At 42.1% G+C, this 23,581-nt stretch overlaps 1 protein-coding gene across 1 annotated transcript in view; it reads right to left on the reverse strand.

Moving 5' to 3' along the window:
• Nucleotides 1-23,581, reverse strand: part of LOC144362329 (START domain-containing protein 10-like) — a 144,659-nt gene that overhangs the window by 6,529 nt on the left and 114,549 nt on the right. The window lies entirely within an intron of this gene.

The following is a 23,581-nucleotide window of genomic DNA, read 5'->3' on the forward strand; positions in this document are numbered from 1 at the left end:
TTAGCAGTGGCCAATCAGGATCTGTATTAGCAGTGGCCAATCAGGATCTGTATTAGCAGTTGCCAATCAGGATCTGTATTAGCCGTGGCCAATCATGATCTGTATTAGCCGTGGCCAATCATGATCTGTATTAGCAGTTGCCAATCAGGATCTGTATTACCAGTTGCCAATCAGGATCTGTATTAGCAGTTGCTAATCAGAATCTGTATTAGCAGTTGCCAATCAGAATCTGTATTACCAGTTGCCAATCAGAATCTGTATTAGCAGTTGCCAATCAGGATCTGTATTAGCAGTTGCTAATCAGAATCTGTATTAGCAGTGGCCAATCAGAATCTGTATTACCAGTTGCCAATCAGAATCTGTATTAGCAGTTGCCAATCAGGATCTGTATTACCAGTTGCCAATCAGAATCTGTATTAGCAGTTGCCAATCAGAATCTGTATTAGCAGTTGCCAATCAGAATCTGTATTAGCAGTTGCCAATCAGAATCTGTATTACCAGTTGCCAATCAGAATCTGTATTAGCAGTTGCCAATCAGGATCTGTATTAGCAGTTGCTAATCAGAATCTGTATTAGCAGTTGCCAATCATGATCTGTATTACCAGTTGCCAATCAGAATCTGTATTAGCAGTTGCCAATCAGGATCTGTATTAGCAGTTGCCAATCAGGATCTGTATTAGCAGTTGCCAATCAGGATCTGTATTAGCAGTTGCTAATCAGAATCTGTATTAGCAGTTGCTAATCAGAATCTGTATTAGCAGTTGCTAATCAGAATCTGTATTAGCAGTTGCCAATCATGATCTGTATTAGCAGTTGCCAATCATGATCTGTATTAGCAGTTGCCAATCATGATCTGTATTAGCAGTTGCCAATCAGGATCTGTATTAGCAGTTGCCAATCAGGATCTGTATTAGCAGTTGCTAATCAGAATCTGTATTAGCAGTGGCCAATCATGATCTGTATTAGCAGTTGCTAATCAGAATCTGTATTAGCAGTTGCCAATCATGATCTGTATTAGCAGTGGCCAATCATGATCAGAATTAGCAGTTGCCAATCAGGATCTGTATTAGCAGTTGCCAATCAGGATCAGAATTAGCAGTGGCTAATCATGATCTGTATTAGCAGTTGCCAATCAGGATCTGTATGAGCAGTTGCCAATCAGGATCAGAATTAGCAGTGGCTAATCATGATCTGTATTAGCAGTTGCCAATCAGGATCTGTATTAGCAGTTGCCAATCAGGATCTGTATTAGCAGTTGCCAATCAGGATCTGTATGAGCAGTTGCCAATCAGGATCTGTATTAGCAGTTGCCAAACATGATCTGTATTAGCAGTTGCCAATCAGGATCTGTATTACCAGTTGCCAATCAGGATCTGTATGAGCAGTTGCCAATCAGGATCAGAATTAGCAGTGGCTAATCATGATCTGTATTAGCAGTGGCTAATCATGATCTGTATTAGCAGTGGCCAACCATGATCTGATCTAGCAGTGGCCAATCAGGATCTGTATTAGCAGTGGCCAATCAGGATCAGAATTAGCAGTGGCCAATCAGGATCTGTATTAGCAGTTGCCAATCAGAATCTGTATTACCAGTTGCCAATCAGAATCTGTATTAGCAGTTGCCAATCAGGATCTGTATTAGCAGTTGCTAATCAGAATCTGTATTAGCAGTTGCCAATCATGATCTGTATTACCAGTTGCCAATCAGAATCTGTATTAGCAGTTGCCAATCAGGATCTGTATTAGCAGTTGCCAATCAGGATCTGTATTAGCAGTTGCCAATCAGGATCTGTATTAGCAGTTGCTAATCAGAATCTGTATTAGCAGTTGCTAATCAGAATCTGTATTAGCAGTTGCTAATCAGAATCTGTATTAGCAGTTGCCAATCATGATCTGTATTACCAGTTGCCAATCAGAATCTGTATTAGCAGTTGCCAATCAGGATCTGTATTAGCAGTTGCCAATCAGGATCTGTATTAGCAGTTGCCAATCAGGATCTGTATTAGCAGTTGCTAATCAGAATCTGTATTAGCAGTTGCTAATCAGAATCTGTATTAGCAGTTGCTAATCAGAATCTGTATTAGCAGTTGCCAATCATGATCTGTATTAGCAGTTGCCAATCATGATCTGTATTAGCAGTTGCCAATCATGATCTGTATTAGCAGTTGCCAATCAGGATCTGTATTAGCAGTTGCCAATCAGGATCTGTATTAGCAGTTGCTAATCAGAATCTGTATTAGCAGTGGCCAATCATGATCTGTATTAGCAGTTGCTAATCAGAATCTGTATTAGCAGTTGCCAATCATGATCTGTATTAGCAGTGGCCAATCATGATCAGAATTAGCAGTTGCCAATCATGATCTGTATTAGCAGTTGCCAATCAGGATCAGAATTAGCAGTGGCTAATCATGATCTGTATTAGCAGTTGCCAATCAGGATCTGTATGAGCAGTTGCCAATCAGGATCAGAATTAGCAGTGGCTAATCATGATCTGTATTAGCAGTTGCCAATCAGGATCTGTATTAGCAGTTGCCAATCAGGATCTGTATTAGCAGTTGCCAATCAGGATCTGTATGAGCAGTTGCCAATCAGGATCTGTATTAGCAGTTGCCAAACATGATCTGTATTAGCAGTTGCCAATCAGGATCTGTATTACCAGTTGCCAATCAGGATCTGTATGAGCAGTTGCCAATCAGGATCAGAATTAGCAGTGGCTAATCATGATCTGTATTAGCAGTGGCTAATCATGATCTGTATTAGCAGTGGCCAACCATGATCTGATCTAGCAGTGGCCAATCAGGATCTGTATTAGCAGTGGCCAATCAGGATCAGAATTAGCAGTGGCCAATCAGGATCTGTATTAGCAGTGGCCAATCAGGATCTGTATTAGCAGTGGCCAATCAGGATCTCTATTAGCAGTGGCCAATCATGATCTGTATTAGCAGTGGCCAATCAGGATCTGTATTAGCAGTGGCCAATCATGATCTGTATTAGCAGTTGCCAATCATGATCTGTATTAGCAGTAGCCAATCATGATCTGTATTAGCAGTTGCCAATCAGGATCTGTATTAGCAGTTGCCAATCAGGATCTGTATTAGCAGTGGCCAATCATGATCTGTATTAGCAGTGGTCAATCATGATCTGTATTAGCAGTGGCCAATCATAATTTGTATTAGCAGTTGCCAATCATGATTTGTATTAGCCGTGGCCAATCATGATCTGTATTAGCCATGGCCAATCAGGATTTGTATTAGCAGTGGTCAATCATGATCAGTATTAGCAGTGGCCAAACATGATCTGTATTAGCAGTGGCCAAACATGATCTGTATTAGCAGTGGCCAATCAGGATCTGTATTAGCCGTGGCCAATCAGGATCTGTATTAGCAGTGGCCAATCAGGATCTGTATTAGCAGTTGCCAATCAGGATCTGTATTAGCCGTGGCCAATCAGGATCTGTATTAGCAGTTGCCAATCAGGATCTGTATTAGCAGTTGCCAATCAGGATCTGTATTAGCCGTGGCCAATCAGGATCTGTATTAGCAGTGGTCAATCATGATCAGTATTAGCAGTGGCCACACATGATCTGTATTAGCAGTTGCCAATCAGGATCTGTATTAGCAGTGGTCAATCATGATCAGTATTAGCAGTGGCCAAACATGATCTGTATTAGCAGTTGCCAATCAGGATCTGTATTAGCAGTGGCCAATCAGGATCTGTATTAGCAGTGGCCAATCAGGATCTGTATTAGCAGTTGCCAATCAGGATCTGTATTAGCAGTTGCCAATCAGGATCTGTATTAGCAGTTGCCAATCAGGATCTGTATTAGCAGTTGCCAATCAGGATCTGTATTACCAGTTGCCAAACATGATCTGTATTAGCAGTTGCCAAACATGATCTGTATTAGCAGTTGCCAATCAGGATCTGTATTAGCCGTGGCCAATCAGGATCTGTATTAACAGTGGTCAATCATGATCAGTATTAGCAGTGGCCAAACATGATCTGTATTAGCAGTGGCCAATCAGGATCTGTATTAGCCGTGGCCAATCAGGATCTGTATTAGCCGTGGCCAATCAGGATCTGTATTAGCCGTGGCCAATCAGGATCTGTATTAGCAGTGGCCAATCAGGATCTGTATTAGCAGTTGCCAATCAGGATCTGTGTTAGCAGTTGCCAATCAGGATCTGTATTAGCAGTTGCCAATCAGGATCTGTATTAGCAGTTGCCAATCAGGATCTGTATTACCAGTTACCAATCAGGATCTGTATTACCAGTTGCCAATCAAGATCTGTATTAGCAGTTGCCAATCAGGATCTGTATTACCAGTTGCCAATCAGGATCTGTATTAGCAGTTGCCAATCAGGATCTGTATTACCAGTTACCAATCAGGATCTGTATTACCAGTTGCCAATCAAGATCTGTATTACCAGTTGCCAATCAGGATCTGTATTACCAGTTGCCAATCAGGATCTGTATTAGTAGTTGCCAAACATGATCTGTATTAGCAGTGGCCAATCAAGATCTGTATTAGCAGTGGCCAAACATGATCTGTATTACCAGTTACCAATCAGGATCTGTATTACCAGTTGCCAATCAAGATCTGTATTAGCAGTGGCCAAACATGATCTGTATTAGCAGTGGCCAAACATGATCTGTATTAGCAGTGGCCAAACATGATCTGTATTAGCAGTGGCCAAACATGATCTGTATTAGCAGTGGCCAAACATGATCTGTATTAGCAGTGGCCAATCATGATCTGTATTAGCAGTGGCCAATCATGATCTGTATTAGCAGTGGCCAATCAGGATCTGTATTAGCAGTGGCCAATCATGATCTGTATTAGCAGTGGCCAATCATGATCTGTATTAGCAGTGGCTAATCATGATCTGTATTAGCAGTGGCTAATCAGGATCTGTATTAGCAGTGGCCAATCAGGATCTGTATTAGCAGTGGCCAATCAGGATCTGTATTAGCAGTGGCCAAACATGATCTGTATTAGCAGTTGCCAATCAGGATCTGTATGAGCAGTTGCCAATCAGGATCAGAATTAGCAGTGGCTAATCATGATCTGTATTAGCAGTTGCCAAACATGATCTGTATGAGCAGTTGCCAATCATGATCTGTATTAGCAGTGGCCAATCATGATCTGTATTAGCAGTGGCAAATCATGATCAGTATTAGCAGTTGCCAATCAGGATCTGTATTAGCAGTGGCCAATCAGGATCTGTATTAGCAGTTGCCAATCATAATTTGTATTAGCAGTTGCCAATCATGATCTGTATTAGCAGTTGCCAATCATGATCTGTATTAGCCGTGGCCAACCAGGATTTGTATTAGCAGTGGTCAATCATGATCAGTATTAGCAGTGGCCAAACATGATCTGTATTAGCAGTGGCCAATCAGGATCTGTATTAGCCGTGGCCAATCAGGATCTGTATTAGCAGTGGCCAATCAGGATCTGTATTAGCAGTTGCCAATCAGGATCTGTATTAGCCGTGGCCAATCAGGATCTGTATTAGCAGTTGCCAATCAGGATCTGTATTAGCAGTTGCCAATCAGGATCTGTATTAGCCGTGGCCAATCAGGATCTGTAATAGCAGTGGTCAATCATGATCAGTATTAGCAGTGGCCAAACATGATCTGTATTAGCAGTGGCCAATCAGGATCTGTATTAGCAGTTGCCAATCAGGATCTGTATTAGCAGTTGCCAATCAGGATCTGTATTAGCAGTTGCCAATCAGGATCTGTATTAGCCGTGGCCAATCAGGATCTGTATTAGCAGTTGCCAATCAGGATCTGTATTAGCAGTTGCCAATCAGGATCTGTATTAGCAGTTGCCAATCAGGATCTGTATTAGCAGTTGCCAATCAGGATCTGTATTAGCAGTTGCCAATCAGGATCTGTGTTAGCAGTTGCCAATCAGGATCTGTATTAGCAGTTGCCAATCAGGATCTGTATTAGCAGTGGCCAATCATGATCTGTATTAGCAGTTGCCAATCAGGATCTGTGTTAGCAGTTGCCAATCAGGATCTGTATTAGCAGTTGCCAATCAGGATCTGTATTACCAGTTGCCAAACATGATCTGTATTAGCAGTTGCCAAACATGATCTGTATTAGCAGTTGCCAAACATGATCTGTATTAGCAGTTGCCAATCAGGATCTGTATTAGCCGTGGCCAATCAGGATCTGTATTAGCAGTGGTCAATCATGATCAGTATTAGCAGTGGCCAAACATGATCTGTATTAGCAGTGGCCAATCAGGATCTGTATTAGCCGTGGCCAATCAGGATCTGTATTAGCCATGGCCAATCAGGATCTGTATTAGCCGTGGCCAATCAGGATCTGTATTAGCAGTTGCCAATCAGGATCTGTATTAGCAGTTGCCAATCAGGATCTGTATTAGCCGTGGCCAATCAGGATCTGTATTAGCAGTGGTCAATCATGATCAGTATTAGCAGTGGCCACACATGATCTGTATTAGCAGTTGCCAATCAGGATCTGTATTAGCAGTGGTCAATCATGATCAGTATTAGCAGTGGCCAAACATGATCTGTATTAGCAGTTGCCAATCAGGATCTGTATTAGCAGTGGCCAATCAGGATCTGTATTAGCAGTGGCCAATCAGGATCTGTATTAGCAGTTGCCAATCAGGATCTGTATTAGCAGTTGCCAATCAGGATCTGTATTAGCAGTTGCCAATCAGGATCTGTATTAGCAGTTGCCAATCAGGATCTGTATTACCAGTTGCCAAACATGATCTGTATTAGCAGTTGCCAAACATGATCTGTATTAGCAGTTGCCAATCAGGATCTGTATTAGCCGTGGCCAATCAGGATCTGTATTAACAGTGGTCAATCATGATCAGTATTAGCAGTGGCCAAACATGATCTGTATTAGCAGTGGCCAATCAGGATCTGTATTAGCCGTGGCCAATCAGGATCTGTATTAGCCGTGGCCAATCAGGATCTGTATTAGCCGTGGCCAATCAGGATCTGTATTAGCAGTGGCCAATCAGGATCTGTATTAGCAGTTGCCAATCAGGATCTGTGTTAGCAGTTGCCAATCAGGATCTGTATTAGCAGTTGCCAATCAGGATCTGTATTAGCAGTTGCCAATCAGGATCTGTATTACCAGTTACCAATCAGGATCTGTATTACCAGTTGCCAATCAAGATCTGTATTAGCAGTTGCCAATCAGGATCTGTATTACCAGTTGCCAATCAGGATCTGTATTAGCAGTTGCCAATCAGGATCTGTATTACCAGTTACCAATCAGGATCTGTATTACCAGTTGCCAATCAAGATCTGTATTACCAGTTGCCAATCAGGATCTGTATTACCAGTTGCCAATCAGGATCTGTATTAGTAGTTGCCAAACATGATCTGTATTAGCAGTGGCCAATCAAGATCTGTATTAGCAGTGGCCAAACATGATCTGTATTACCAGTTACCAATCAGGATCTGTATTACCAGTTGCCAATCAAGATCTGTATTAGCAGTGGCCAAACATGATCTGTATTAGCAGTGGCCAAACATGATCTGTATTAGCAGTGGCCAAACATGATCTGTATTAGCAGTGGCCAAACATGATCTGTATTAGCAGTGGCCAAACATGATCTGTATTAGCAGTGGCCAATCATGATCTGTATTAGCAGTGGCCAATCATGATCTGTATTAGCAGTGGCCAATCAGGATCTGTATTAGCAGTGGCCAATCATGATCTGTATTAGCAGTGGCCAATCATGATCTGTATTAGCAGTGGCTAATCATGATCTGTATTAGCAGTGGCTAATCAGGATCTGTATTAGCAGTGGCCAATCAGGATCTGTATTAGCAGTGGCCAATCAGGATCTGTATTAGCAGTGGCCAAACATGATCTGTATTAGCAGTTGCCAATCAGGATCTGTATGAGCAGTTGCCAATCAGGATCAGAATTAGCAGTGGCTAATCATGATCTGTATTAGCAGTTGCCAAACATGATCTGTATGAGCAGTTGCCAATCATGATCTGTATTAGCAGTGGCCAATCATGATCTGTATTAGCAGTGGCAAATCATGATCAGTATTAGCAGTTGCCAATCAGGATCTGTATTAGCAGTGGCCAATCAGGATCTGTATTAGCAGTTGCCAATCATAATTTGTATTAGCAGTTGCCAATCATGATCTGTATTAGCAGTTGCCAATCATGATCTGTATTAGCCGTGGCCAACCAGGATTTGTATTAGCAGTGGTCAATCATGATCAGTATTAGCAGTGGCCAAACATGATCTGTATTAGCAGTGGCCAATCAGGATCTGTATTAGCCGTGGCCAATCAGGATCTGTATTAGCAGTGGCCAATCAGGATCTGTATTAGCAGTTGCCAATCAGGATCTGTATTAGCCGTGGCCAATCAGGATCTGTATTAGCAGTTGCCAATCAGGATCTGTATTAGCAGTTGCCAATCAGGATCTGTATTAGCCGTGGCCAATCAGGATCTGTAATAGCAGTGGTCAATCATGATCAGTATTAGCAGTGGCCAAACATGATCTGTATTAGCAGTGGCCAATCAGGATCTGTATTAGCAGTTGCCAATCAGGATCTGTATTAGCAGTTGCCAATCAGGATCTGTATTAGCAGTTGCCAATCAGGATCTGTATTAGCCGTGGCCAATCAGGATCTGTATTAGCAGTTGCCAATCAGGATCTGTATTAGCAGTTGCCAATCAGGATCTGTATTAGCAGTTGCCAATCAGGATCTGTATTAGCAGTTGCCAATCAGGATCTGTATTAGCAGTTGCCAATCAGGATCTGTGTTAGCAGTTGCCAATCAGGATCTGTATTAGCAGTTGCCAATCAGGATCTGTATTAGCAGTGGCCAATCATGATCTGTATTAGCAGTTGCCAATCAGGATCTGTGTTAGCAGTTGCCAATCAGGATCTGTATTAGCAGTTGCCAATCAGGATCTGTATTACCAGTTGCCAAACATGATCTGTATTAGCAGTTGCCAAACATGATCTGTATTAGCAGTTGCCAAACATGATCTGTATTAGCAGTTGCCAATCAGGATCTGTATTAGCCGTGGCCAATCAGGATCTGTATTAGCAGTGGTCAATCATGATCAGTATTAGCAGTGGCCAAACATGATCTGTATTAGCAGTGGCCAATCAGGATCTGTATTAGCCGTGGCCAATCAGGATCTGTATTAGCCATGGCCAATCAGGATCTGTATTAGCCGTGGCCAATCAGGATCTGTATTAGCAGTGGCCAATCAGGATCTGTATTAGCAGTGGCCAATCAGGATCTGTATTAGCAGTTGCCAATCAGGATCTGTGTTAGCAGTTGCCAATCAGGATCTGTATTAGCAGTTGCCAATCAGGATCTGTATTACCAGTTACCAATCAGGATCTGTATTACCAGTTGCCAATCAAGATCTGTATTACCAGTTGCCAATCAGGATCTGTATTACCATTTGCCAATCAGGATCTGTATTAGTAGTTGCCAAACATGATCTGTATTAGCAGTGGCCAATCAAGATCTGTATTAGCAGTGGCCAAACATGATCTGTATTACCAGTTACCAATCAGGATCTGTATTACCAGTTGCCAATCAAGATCTGTATTAGCAGTGGCCAAACATGATCTGTATTAGCAGTGGCCAAACATGATCAGTATCAGCAGTGGCCAATCATGATCAGTATTAGCAGTGGCCAAACATGATCAGTATCAGCAGTGGCCAATCATGATCAGTATCAGCAGTGGCCAATCATGATCAGTATCAGCAGTGGCCAATCATGATCTGTATTAGCAGTGGCCAATCATGATCTGTATTAGCAGTGGCCAATCATGATCAGTATTAGCAGTGGCCAAACATGATCTGTATTAGCAGTGGCCAATCATGATCTGTATTAGCGGTGGCCAATCATGATCAGTATCAGTAGGGGCCAATCATGATCAGTATCAGCAGTGGCCAATCATGATCAGTATTAGCAGTGGCCAAACATGATCAGTATCAGCAGTGGCCAATCATGATCAGTATTAGCAGTTGCCAATCATGATCTGTATTAGCCGTGGCCAATCATGATCTGTATTAGCCGTGGCCAATCAGGATTTGTATTAGCAGTGGTCAATCATGATCAGTATTAGCAGTGGCCAATCAGGATCTGTATTAGCAGTTGCCAATCAGGATCTGTATTAGCCGTGGCCAATCAGGATCTGTATTAGCAGTGGTCAATCATGATCAGTATTAGCAGTGGCCACACATGATCTATATTAGCAGTTGCCAATCAGGATCTGTATTAGCAGTGGTCAATCATGATCAGTATTAGCAGTGGCCAAACATGATCTGTATTAGCAGTTGCCAATCAGGATCTGTATTAGCAGTGGCCAATCAGGATCTGTATTAGCAGTGGCCAATCAGGATCTGTATTAGCAGTTGCCAATCAGGATCTGTATTAGCAGTTGCCAATCAGGATCTGTATTAGCAGTTGCCAATCAGGATCTGTATTAGCAGTTGCCAATCAGGATCTGTATTACCAGTTGCCAAACATGATCTGTATTAGCAGTTGCCAAACATGATCTGTATTAGCAGTTGCCAATCAGGATCTGTATTAGCCGTGGCCAATCAGGATCTGTATTAACAGTGGTCAATCATGATCAGTATTAGCAGTGGCCAAACATGATCTGTATTAGCAGTGGCCAATCAGGATCTGTATTAGCCGTGGCCAATCAGGATCTGTATTAGCCGTGGCCAATCAGGATCTGTATTAGCCGTGGCCAATCAGGATCTGTATTAGCAGTGGCCAATCAGGATCTGTATTAGCAGTTGCCAATCAGGATCTGTGTTAGCAGTTGCCAATCAGGATCTGTATTAGCAGTTGCCAATCAGGATCTGTATTAGCAGTTGCCAATCAGGATCTGTATTACCAGTTACCAATCAGGATCTGTATTACCAGTTGCCAATCAAGATCTGTATTACCAGTTGCCAATCAGGATCTGTATTACCAGTTGCCAATCAGGATCTGTATTAGTAGTTGCCAAACATGATCTGTATTAGCAGTGGCCAATCAAGATCTGTATTAGCAGTGGCCAAACATGATCTGTATTACCAGTTACCAATCAGGATCTGTATTACCAGTTGCCAATCAAGATCTGTATTAGCAGTGGCCAAACATGATCTGTATTAGCAGTGGCCAAACATGATCTGTATTAGCAGTGGCCAAACATGATCTGTATTAGCAGTGGCCAAACATGATCTGTATTAGCAGTGGCCAAACATGATCTGTATTAGCAGTGGCCAATCATGATCTGTATTAGCAGTGGCCAATCATGATCTGTATTAGCAGTGGCCAATCAGGATCTGTATTAGCAGTGGCCAATCATGATCTGTATTAGCAGTGGCCAATCATGATCTGTATTAGCAGTGGCTAATCATGATCTGTATTAGCAGTGGCTAATCAGGATCTGTATTAGCAGTGGCCAATCAGGATCTGTATTAGCAGTGGCCAATCAGGATCTGTATTAGCAGTGGCCAAACATGATCTGTATTAGCAGTTGCCAATCAGGATCTGTATGAGCAGTTGCCAATCAGGATCAGAATTAGCAGTGGCTAATCATGATCTGTATTAGCAGTTGCCAAACATGATCTGTATGAGCAGTTGCCAATCATGATCTGTATTAGCAGTGGCCAATCATGATCTGTATTAGCAGTGGCAAATCATGATCAGTATTAGCAGTTGCCAATCAGGATCTGTATTAGCAGTTGCCAATCAGGATCTGTATTAGCAGTGGCCAATCAGGATCTGTATTAGCAGTTGCCAATCATAATTTGTATTAGCAGTTGCCAATCATGATCTGTATTAGCAGTTGCCAATCATGATCTGTATTAGCCGTGGCCAATCAGGATTTGTATTAGCAGTGGTCAATCATGATCAGTATTAGCAGTGGCCAAACATGATCTGTATTAGCAGTGGCCAATCAGGATCTGTATTAGCCGTGGCCAATCAGGATCTGTATTAGCAGTGGCCAATCAGGATCTGTATTAGCAGTTGCCAATCAGGATCTGTATTAGCCGTGGCCAATCAGGATCTGTATTAGCAGTTGCCAATCAGGATCTGTATTAGCAGTTGCCAATCAGGATCTGTATTAGCCGTGGCCAATCAGGATCTGTAATAGCAGTGGTCAATCATGATCAGTATTAGCAGTGGCCAAACATGATCTGTATTAGCAGTGGCCAATCAGGATCTGTATTAGCAGTTGCCAATCAGGATCTGTATTAGCAGTTGCCAATCAGGATCTGTATTAGCAGTTGCCAATCAGGATCTGTATTAGCCGTGGCCAATCAGGATCTGTATTAGCAGTTGCCAATCAGGATCTGTATTAGCAGTTGCCAATCAGGATCTGTATTAGCAGTTGCCAATCAGGATCTGTATTAGCAGTTGCCAATCAGGATCTGTGTTAGCAGTTGCCAATCAGGATCTGTATTAGCAGTTGCCAATCAGGATCTGTATTAGCAGTGGCCAATCATGATCTGTATTAGCAGTTGCCAATCAGGATCTGTATTAGCAGTTGCCAATCAGGATCTGTATTACCAGTTGCCAAACATGATCTGTATTAGCAGTTGCCAAACATGATCTGTATTAGCAGTTGCCAAACATGATCTGTATTAGCAGTTGCCAATCAGGATCTGTATTAGCCGTGGCCAATCAGGATCTGTATTAGCAGTGGTCAATCATGATCAGTATTAGCAGTGGCCAAACATGATCTGTATTAGCAGTGGCCAATCAGGATCTGTATTAGCCGTGGCCAATCAGGATCTGTATTAGCCGTGGCCAATCAGGATCTGTATTAGCCGTGGCCAATCAGGATCTGTATTAGCAGTGGCCAATCAGGATCTGTATTAGCAGTGGCCAATCAGGATCTGTATTAGCAGTTGCCAATCAGGATCTGTGTTAGCAGTTGCCAATCAGGATCTGTATTAGCAGTTGCCAATCAGGATCTGTATTACCAGTTACCAATCAGGATCTGTATTACCAGTTGCCAATCAAGATCTGTATTACCAGTTGCCAATCAGGATCTGTATTACCATTTGCCAATCAGGATCTGTATTAGTAGTTGCCAAACATGATCTGTATTAGCAGTGGCCAATCAAGATCTGTATTAGCAGTGGCCAAACATGATCTGTATTACCAGTTACCAATCAGGATCTGTATTACCAGTTGCCAATCAAGATCTGTATTAGCAGTGGCCAAACATGATCTGTATTAGCAGTGGCCAAACATGATCAGTATCAGCAGTGGCCAATCATGATCAGTATTAGCAGTGGCCAAACATGATCAGTATCAGCAGTGGCCAATCATGATCAGTATCAGCAGTGGCCAATCATGATCAGTATCAGCAGTGGCCAATCATGATCTGTATTAGCAGTGGCCAATCATGATCTGTATTAGCAGTGGCCAATCATGATCAGTATTAGCAGTGGCCAAACATGATCTGTATTAGCAGTGGCCAATCATGATCTGTATTAGCGGTGGCCAATCATGATCAGTATCAGTAGGGGCCAATCATGATCAGTATCAGCAGTGGCCAATCATGATCAGTATTAGCAGTGGCCAAACATGATCAGTATCAGCAGTGGCCAATCATGATCAGTATTAGCAGTTGCCAATCATGATCTGTATTAGCCGTGGCCAATCATGATCTGTATTAGCCGTGGCCAATCAGGATTTGTATTAGCAGTGGTCAATCATGATCAGTATTAGCAGTGGCCAAACATGATCTGTATTAGCAGTGGCCAAACATGATCTGTATTAGCAGTGGCCAATCAGGATCTGTATTAGCCGTGGCCAATCAGGATCTGTATTAGCAGTGGCCAATCAGGATCTGTATTAGCAGTGGCCAATCAGGATCTGTATTAGCCGTGGCCAATCAGGATCTGTATTAGCAGTTGCCAATCAGGATCTGTATTAGCAGTTGCCAATCAGGATCTGTATTAGCCGTGGCCAATCAGGATCTGTATTAGCCGTGGCCAATCAGGATCTGTATTAGCAGTGGTCAATCATGATCAGTATTAGCAGTGGCCAAACATGATCTGTATTAGCAGTTGCCAATCAGGATCTGTATTAGCAGTGGTCAATCATGATCAGTATTAGCAGTGGCCAAACATGATCTGTATTAGCAGTTGCCAATCAGGATCTGTATTAGCAGTGGCCAATCAGGATCTGTATTAGCAGTGGCCAATCAGGATCTGTATTAGCAGTTGCCAATCAGGATCTGTATTAGCAGTTGCCAATCAGGATCTGTATTAGCAGTTGCCAATCAGGATCTGTATTAGCAGTTGCCAATCAGGATCTGTATTACCAGTTGCCAAACATGATCTGTATTAGCAGTTGCCAAACATGATCTGTATTAGCAGTTGCCAAACATGATCTGTATTAGCAGTTGCCAATCAGGATCTGTATTAAGCCGTGGCCAATCAGGATCTGTATTAACAGTGGTCAAACATGATCTGTATTAGCAGTTGCCAATCAGGATCTGTATGAGCAGTTGCCAATCAGGATCTGTATTAGCAGTGGCCAATCAGGATCTGTATTAGCAGTGGCCAAACATGATCTGTATTAGCAGTTGCCAATCAGGATCTGTATGAGCAGTTGCCAATCAGGATCAGAATTAGCAGTGGCTAATCATGATCTGTATTAGCAGTTGCCAAACATGATCTGTATGAGCAGTTGCCAATCATGATCTGTATTAGCAGTGGCCAATCATGATCTGTATTAGCAGTGGCCAATCATGATCTGTATTAGCAGTGGCAAATCATGATCTGTATTAGCAGTGGCAAATCATGATCAGTATTAGCAGTTGCCAATCAGGATCTGTATTAGCAGTGGCCAATCAGGATCTGTATTAGCAGTTGCCAATCATAATTTGTATTAGCAGTTGCCAATCATGATCTGTATTAGCAGTTGCCAATCATGATCTGTATTAGCCGTGGCCAATCATAATTTGTATTAGCAGTTGCCAATCATGATCTGTATTAGCAGTTGCCAATCATGATCTGTATTAGCCGTGGCCAATCAGGATTTGTATTAGCAGTGGTCAATCATGATCAGTATTGGCAGTGGCCAAACATGATCTGTATTAGCAGTGGCCAATCAGGATCTGTATTAGCCGTGGCCAATCAGGATCTGTATTAGCAGTGGCCAATCAGGATCTGTATTAGCAGTTGCCAATCAGGATCTGTATTAGCCGTGGCCAATCAGGATCTGTATTAGCAGTTGCCAATCAGGATCTGTATTAGCAGTTGCCAATCAGGATCTGTAATAGCAGTGGTCAATCATGATCAGTATTAGCAGTGGCCAAACATGATCTGTATTAGCAGTGGCCAATCAGGATCTGTATTAGCAGTTGCCAATCAGGATCTGTATTAGCAGTTGCCAATCAGGATCTGTATTAGCAGTTGCCAATCAGGATCTGTATTAGCAGTTGCCAATCAGGATCTGTATTAGCCGTGGCCAATCAGGATCTGTATTAGCAGTTGCCAATCAGGATCTGTATTAGCAGTTGCCAATCAGGATCTGTATTAGCAGTTGCCAATCAGGATCTGTATTAGCAGTTGCCAATCAGGATCTGTATTAGCAGTTGCCAATCAGGATCTGTGTTAGCAGTTGCCAATCAGGATCTGTATTAGCAGTTGCCAATCAGGATCTGTATTAGCAGTGGCCAATCATGATCTGTATTAGCAGTTGCCAATCAGGATCTGTGTTAGCAGTTGCCAATCAGGATCTGTATTAGCAGTTGCCAATCAGGATCTGTATTACCAGTTGCCAAACATGATCTGTATTAGCAGTTGCCAAACATGATCTGTATTAGCAGTTGCCAAACATGATCTGTATTAGCAGTTGCCAAACATGATCTGTATTAGCAGTTGCCAATCAGGATCTGTATTAGCCGTGGCCAATCAGGATCTGTATTAGCAGTGGTCAATCATGATCAGTATTAGCAGTGGCCAAACATGATCTGTATTAGCAGTGGCCAATCAGGATCTGTATTAGCCGTGGCCAATCAGGATCTGTATTAGCCGTGGCCAATCAGGATCTGTATTAGCCGTGGCCAATCAGGATCTGTATTAGCAGTGGCCAATCAGGATCTGTATTAGCAGTTGCCAATCAGGATCTGTGTTAGCAGTTGCCAATCAGGATCTGTATTAACAGTTGCCAATCAGGATCTGTATTACCAGTTACCAATCAGGATCTGTATTACCAGTTGCCAATCAAGATCTGTATTACCAGTTGCCAATCAGGATCTGTATTACCATTTGCCAATCAGGATCTGTATTAGTAGTTGCCAAACATGATCTGTATTAGCAGTGGCCAATCAAGATCTGTATTAGCAGTGGCCAAACATGATCTGTATTACCAGTTACCAATCAGGATCTGTATTACCAGTTGCCAATCAAGATCTGTATTAGCAGTGGCCAAACATGATCTGTATTAGCAGTGGCCAAACATGATCTGTATTAGCAGTGGCCAAACATGATCTGTATTAGCAGTGGCCAAACATGATCTGTATTAGCAGTGGCCAATCATGATCTGTATTAGCAGTGGCCAATCATGATCTGTATTAGCAGTGGCCAATCAGGATCTGTATTAGCAGTGGCCAATCATGATCTGTATTAGCAGTGGCCAATCATGATCTGTATTAGCAGTGGCCAATCAGGATCTGTATTAGCAGTGGCCAATCATGATCTGTATTAGCAGTGGCCAATCATGATCTGTATTAGCAGTGGCCAATCATGATCTGTATTAGCAGTGGCCAATCATGATCTGTATTAGCAGTGGCTAATCATGATCTGTATTAGCAGTGGCTAATCATTATCTGTATTAGCAGTGGCCAATCAGGATCTGTATTAGCAGTGGCCAAACATGATCAGTATCAGCAGTGGCCAATCATGATCAGTATTAGCAGTGGCCAAACATGATCAGTATCAGCAGTGGCCAATCCTGATCAGTATCAGCAGTGGCCAATCATGATCTGTATTAGCAGTGGCCAATCATGATCAGTATTAGCAGTGGCTAAACATGATCTGTATTAGCAGTGGCCAATCATGATCTGTATTAGCGGTGGCCAATCATGATCAGTATCAGTAGGGGCCAATCATGATCAGTATCAGCAGTGGCCAATCATGATCAGTATTAGCAGTGGCCAAACATGATCAGTATCAGCAGTGGCCAATCATGATCAGTATTAGCAGTGGCCAAACATGATCAGTATCAGCAGTGGCCAATCATGATCAGTATCAGCAGTGGCCAATCATGATCTGTATTAGCAGTGGCCAATCATGATCAGTATTAGCAGTGGCCAAACATGATCTGTATTAGCAGTGGCCAATCATGATCAGTATCAGTAGGGGCCAATCATGATCAGTATTAGCAGTGGCCAAACATGATCTGTATTAGCAGTGGCCAATCATGATCTGTATTAGCGGTGGCCAATCATGATCAGTATCAGTAGGGGCCAATCATGATCTGTATTAGCAGTGGCCAATCATGATCAGTATCAGTAGGGGCCAATCATGATCTGTATTAGCAGTGGCCAAACATGATCAGTATTAGCAGTGGCCAATCATGATCTGTATTAGCGGTGGCCAATCATGATTAGTATTAGCAGTTGCTAATCAGAATCTGTATTAGCAGTGGCCAATCATGATCTGTATTAGTAGTTGCCAATCATGATCAGTATTAGCAGTTGCCAATCATGATCAGTATTAGCAGTTGCCAATCATGATCTGTATTAGCAGTGGCAAATCATGATCAGTATTGTCAGTGGCCAATCATGATCTGTATTAGCAGTGGCTAATCATGATCTGTATTAGCAGTTGCCAATCAGAATCTGTATTAGCAGTGGCCAATCATGATCAGTATTAGCAGTGGCCAATCATGATCAGTATTAGCAGTGGCCAATCAGAATCTGTATTAGCAGTGGCTAATCATGATCTGTATTAGCAGTGGCTAATCATGATCTGTATTAGCAGTTGCCAATCAGAATCTGCATTAGCAGTGGCTAATCATGATCTGTATTAGCAGTTGCCAATCAGAATCTGCATTAGCAGTGGCTAATCATGATCTGTATTAGCAGTTGCTAATCAGAATCTGTATTAGCAGTGGCCAATCATGATCTGTATTAGCAGTGGCCAATCATGATCAGTATTAGCAGTGGCCAATCATGATCAGTATTAGCAGTGGCCAATCATGATCAGTATTAGCAGTGGCCAATCATGATCAGTATTAGCAGTGGCCAATCATGATCTGTATTAGCAGTGGCCAATCATGATCTGTATTAGCAGTGGCCAATCATGATATGTATTAGCAGTGGCCAATCATGATCTGTATTAGCAGTGGCCAATCATGATCTGTATTAGCAGTGGCCAATCATGATCTGTATTAGCAGTGGCCAATCATGATCTGTATTAGCAGTGGCCAATCATGATCTGTATTAGCAGTGGCCAATCATGATCTGTATTAGCAGTGGCCAATCATGATCTGAATTAGAAGTGGCCAATCATGATCTGTATAAGCAGTTTCCAATCAGAATCTGTATTAGCAGTTGCCAATCATGATCTGTATTAGCAGTTGCCAATCAGGATCTGTATTAGCAGTTGCCAATCAGGATCTGTATTACCAGTTGCCAATCAGGATCTGTATTAGCAGTTGCCAATCAGGATCTGTATTACCAGTTGCCAATCAGGATCTGTATTACCAGTTGCCAAACATGATCTGTATTAGCAGTGGCCAAACATGATCTGTATTAGCAGTGGCCAATCATGATCTGTATTAGCAGTGGCCAATCAGAATCTGTATTAGCAGTGGCCAAACATGATCAGTATCAGCAGTGGCCAATCATGATCTGTATTAGAAGTGGCCAATCAGAATCTGTATTAGCAGTTGCCAATCATGATCTGTATTAGCAGTGGCCAAACATGATCTGTATTAGAAGTGGCCAATCAAGATCTGTATTAGCAGTGGCCAAACATGATCTGTATTAGCAGTGGCCAAACATGATCTGTATTAGCAGTGGCCAATCATGATCTGTATTAGCAGTTGCCAATCATGATCTGTATTAGCAGTGGCTAATCAGGATCAGTATTATCAGTGGCCAATCATGATCTGTATTAGCAGTGGCCAAACATGATCTGTATTAGCAGTGGCCAAACATGATCTGTATTAGCAGTGGCCAATCATGATCTGTATTAGCAGTTGCCAATCATGATCTGTATTAGCAGTGGCAAATCATGATCAGTATTATCAGTGGCCAATCATGATCTGTATTAGCAGTGGCCAATCATGATCAGTATTAGCAGTGGCCAATCAGAATCTGTATTAGCAGTGGCTAATCATGATCTGTATTAGCAGTGGCTAATCATGATCTGTATTAGCAGTTGCCAATCAGAATCTGCATTAGCAGTGGCTAATCATGATCTGTATTAGCAGTTGCCAATCAGAATCTGCATTAGCAGTGGCTAATCATGATCTGTATTAGCAGTTGCTAATCAGAATCTGTATTAGCAGTGGCCAATCATGATCTGTATTAGCAGTGGCCAATCATGATCAGTATTAGCAGTGGCCAATCATGATCTGTATTAGCAGTGGCCAATCATGATCTGTATTAGCAGTGGCCAATCATGATATGTATTAGCAGTGGCCAATCATGATCTGTATTAGCAGTGGCCAATCATGATATGTATTAGCAGTGGCCAATCATGATCTGTATTAGCAGTGGCCAATCATGATCTGTATTAGCAGTGGCCAATCATGATCTGAATTAGAAGTGGCCAATCATGATCTGTATAAGCAGTTTCCAATCAGAATCTGTATTAGCAGTTGCCAATCATGATCTGTATTAGCAGTTGCCAATCAGGATCTGTATTAGCAGTTGCCAATCAGGATCTGTATTACCAGTTGCCAATCAGGATCTGTATTACTAGTTGCCAAACATGATCTGTATTAGCAGTGGCCAAACATGATCTGTATTAGCAGTGGCCAATCAGAATCTGTATTAGCAGTGGCCAAACATGATCAGTATCAGCAGTGGCCAATCATGATCTGTATTAGAAGTAGCCAATCAGAATCTGTATTAGCAGTTGCCAATCATGATCTGTATCAGCAGTTGCCAATCACGATCTGTATTAGTAGTTGCCAATCAGGATCTGTATTATCAGTTGCCAATCAGGATCTGTATTAGCAGTGGCCAAACATGATCTGTATTAGAAGTGGCCAATCAAGATCTGTATTAGCAGTGGCCAAACATGATCTGTATTAGCAGTGGCCAATCATGATCTGTATTAGCAGTGGCTAATCAGGATCTGTATTACAAGTTGCCAATCAGGATCTGTATTACCAGTTGCCAAACATGATCTGTATTAGCAGTGGCCAATCATGATCTGTATTAGCAGTGGCTAATCATGATCTGTATTAGCAGTGGCCAATCATAATCTGTATTAGCAGTGGCCAAACATGATCTGTATTAGCAGTGGCCAAACATGATCTGTATTAGCAGTGGCCAAACATGATCTGTATTAGCAGTGGCCAAACATGATCTGTATTAGCAGTGGCCAAACATGATCTGTATTAGCAGTGGCCAAACATGATCTGTATTAGCAGTGGCCAAACATGATCTGTATTAGCAGTGGCCAATCATGATCTGTATTAGCAGTGGCCAAACATGATCTGTATTAGCAGTGGCCAAACATGATCTGTATTAGCAGTGGCCAATCAGGATCTGTATTAGCCGTGGCCAATCAGGATCTGTATTAGCAGTGGCCAATCAGGATCTGTATTAGCAGTTCCACTCAGGATCTGTATTAGCAGTTGCTAATCAGGATCTGTATTAGCAGTGGCCAATCATGATCTGTATTAGCAGTTGCTAATCAGAATCTGTATTAGCAGTGGCCAAACATGATCAGTATTAGCAGTGGCCAATCATTTTCAATATTAGCAGTGGCCAATCATGATCTGTATTAGCAGTGGCCAATCATGATCTGTATTAGCAGTTGCTAATCAGAATCTGTATTAGCAGTGGCCAATCATGATCAGTATTAGCAGTTGCTAATCAGAATCTGTATTAGCAGTTGCCAATCAGGATCTGTATTAGCAGTTGCTAATCAGGATCTGTATTAGCAGTGGCCAATCATGATCTGTATTAGCAGTGGCCAATCATGATCTGTATTAGCAGTTGCTAATCAGAATCTGTATTAGCAGTGGCCAATCATGATCTGTATTAGCAGTTGCTAATCAGAATCTGTATTAGCAGTGGCCAATCATGATCAGTATCAGCAGTGGCCAATCAGAATCTGTATTAGCAGTGGCTAATCATGATCTGTATTAGCAGTGGCCAATCATGATCATTATCAGCAGTGGCTAATCATGATCTGTATTAGCAGTGGCCAATCATGATCTGTATTAGCAGTTGCCAATCAGGATCTGTATTACCTGTTGCCAATCATGATCTGTATTAGCAGTGGCCAATCATGATCTGTATTAGCAGTGGCCAATCATGATTAGTATTAGCAGTGGCCAATCATGATCTGTATTAGCAGTGGCCAATCATGATCAGTATTAGCAGTTGCCAATCATGATCTGTATTAGCAGTGGCCAATCATGATCTGTATTAGCAGTTGCTAATCAGAATCTGTATTAGCAGTGGCCAATCATGATCAGTATCAGCAGTGGCCAATCAGAATCTGTATTAGCAGTGGCTAATCATGATCTGTATTAGCAGTGGCCAATCATGATCATTATCAGCAGTGGCTAATCATGATCTGTATTAGCAGTGGCCAATCATGATCTGTATTAGCAGTTGCCAATCAGGATCTGTATTACCTGTTGCCAATCATGATCTGTATTAGCAGTGGCCAATCATGATCTGTATTAGCAGTGGCCAATCATGATTAGTATTAGCAGTGGCCAATCATGATCTGTATTTAGCAGTGGCCAATCATGATCAGTATTAGCAGTTGCCAATCATGATCTGTATTAGCAGTGGCCAATCATGAACAGTATTAGCAGTTGCCAATCATGATCAGTATTAGCAGTGGCCAATCATGATAAGTATTATCAGTGGCCAATCAGAATCTGTATTAGCAGTGGCCAATCATGATCTGTATTAGCAGTTGCCAATCAGAATCTGTATTAGCAGTGGCTAATCATGATCTATATTAGCAGTTGCTAATCAGAATCTATATTAGCAGTTGCTAATCAGAATCTGTATTAGCAGTGGCCAATCATGATCTGTATTAGCAGTTGCTAATCAGAATCTGTATTACCAGTTGCCAATCAGAATCTGTATTAGCAGTGGCTAATCATGATCTGTATTAGCAGTTGCTAATCAGAATCTGTATTAGCAGTGGCCAATCATGATCTGTATTAGAAGTGGCCAATCATGATCTGTATTAGAAGTGGCCAATCATGATCTGTATTAGCAGTGGCCAATCATGATCTGTATTAGCAGTGGCCAATCATGATCTGTATTAGCAGTGGCCAATCATGATCTGTATTACCAGTGGCTAATCATGATCTGTATCAGCAGTGGCCAATCATGATCAGTATCAGCAGTGGCCAATCATGATCTGTATTAGCAGTGGCCAATCATGATCTGTATTAGCAGTGGCCAATCATGATCAGTATTAGCAGTGGCCAAACATGATCTGTATTAGCAGTGGCCAATCATGATCTGTATTAGCGGTGGCCAATCATGATCAGTATCAGTAGGGGCCAATCATGATCAGTATCAGCAGTGGCCAATCATGATCAGTATTAGCAGTGGCCAAACATGATCAGTATCAGCAGTGGCCAATCATGATCAGTATCAGCAGTTGCCAATCATGATCTGTATTAGCCGTGGCCAATCATGATCTGTATTAGCCGTGGCCAATCAGGATTTGTATTAGCAGTGGTCAATCATGATCAGTATTAGCAGTGGCCAAACATGATCTGTATTAGCAGTGGCCAAACATGATCTGTATTAGCAGTGGCCAATCAGGATCTGTATTAGCCGTGGCCAATCAGGATCTGTATTAGCAGTGGCCAATCAGGATCTGTATTAGCAGTGGCCAATCAGGATCTGTATTAGCCGTGGCCAATCAGGATCTGTATTAGCAGTTGCCAATCAGGATCTGTATTAGCAGTTGCCAATCAGGATCTGTATTAGCCGTGGCCAATCAGGATCTGTATTAGCCGTGGCCAATCAGGATCTGTATTAGCAGTGGTCAATCATGATCAGTATTAGCAGTGGCCAAACATGATCTGTATTAGCAGTTGCCAATCAGGATCTGTATTAGCAGTGGTCAATCATGATCAGTATTAGCAGTGGCCAAACATGATCTGTATTAGCAGTTGCCAATCAGGATCTGTATTAGCAGTGGCCAATCAGGATCTGTATTAGCAGTGGCCAATCAGGATCTGTATTAGCAGTGGCCAATCAGGATCTGTATTAGCAGTTGCCAATCAGGATCTGTATTAGCAGTTGCCAATCAGGATCTGTATTAGCAGTTGCCAATCAGGATCTGTATTAGCAGTTGCCAATCAGGATCTGTATTACCAGTTGCCAAACATGATCTG

Source organism: Saccoglossus kowalevskii, chromosome 4 (genome assembly GCF_978046115.1).
Source record: "Saccoglossus kowalevskii chromosome 4, keSacKowa6.1, whole genome shotgun sequence".
In the NCBI taxonomy this organism is placed as follows: Eukaryota; Metazoa; Hemichordata; class Enteropneusta; family Harrimaniidae; genus Saccoglossus; species Saccoglossus kowalevskii.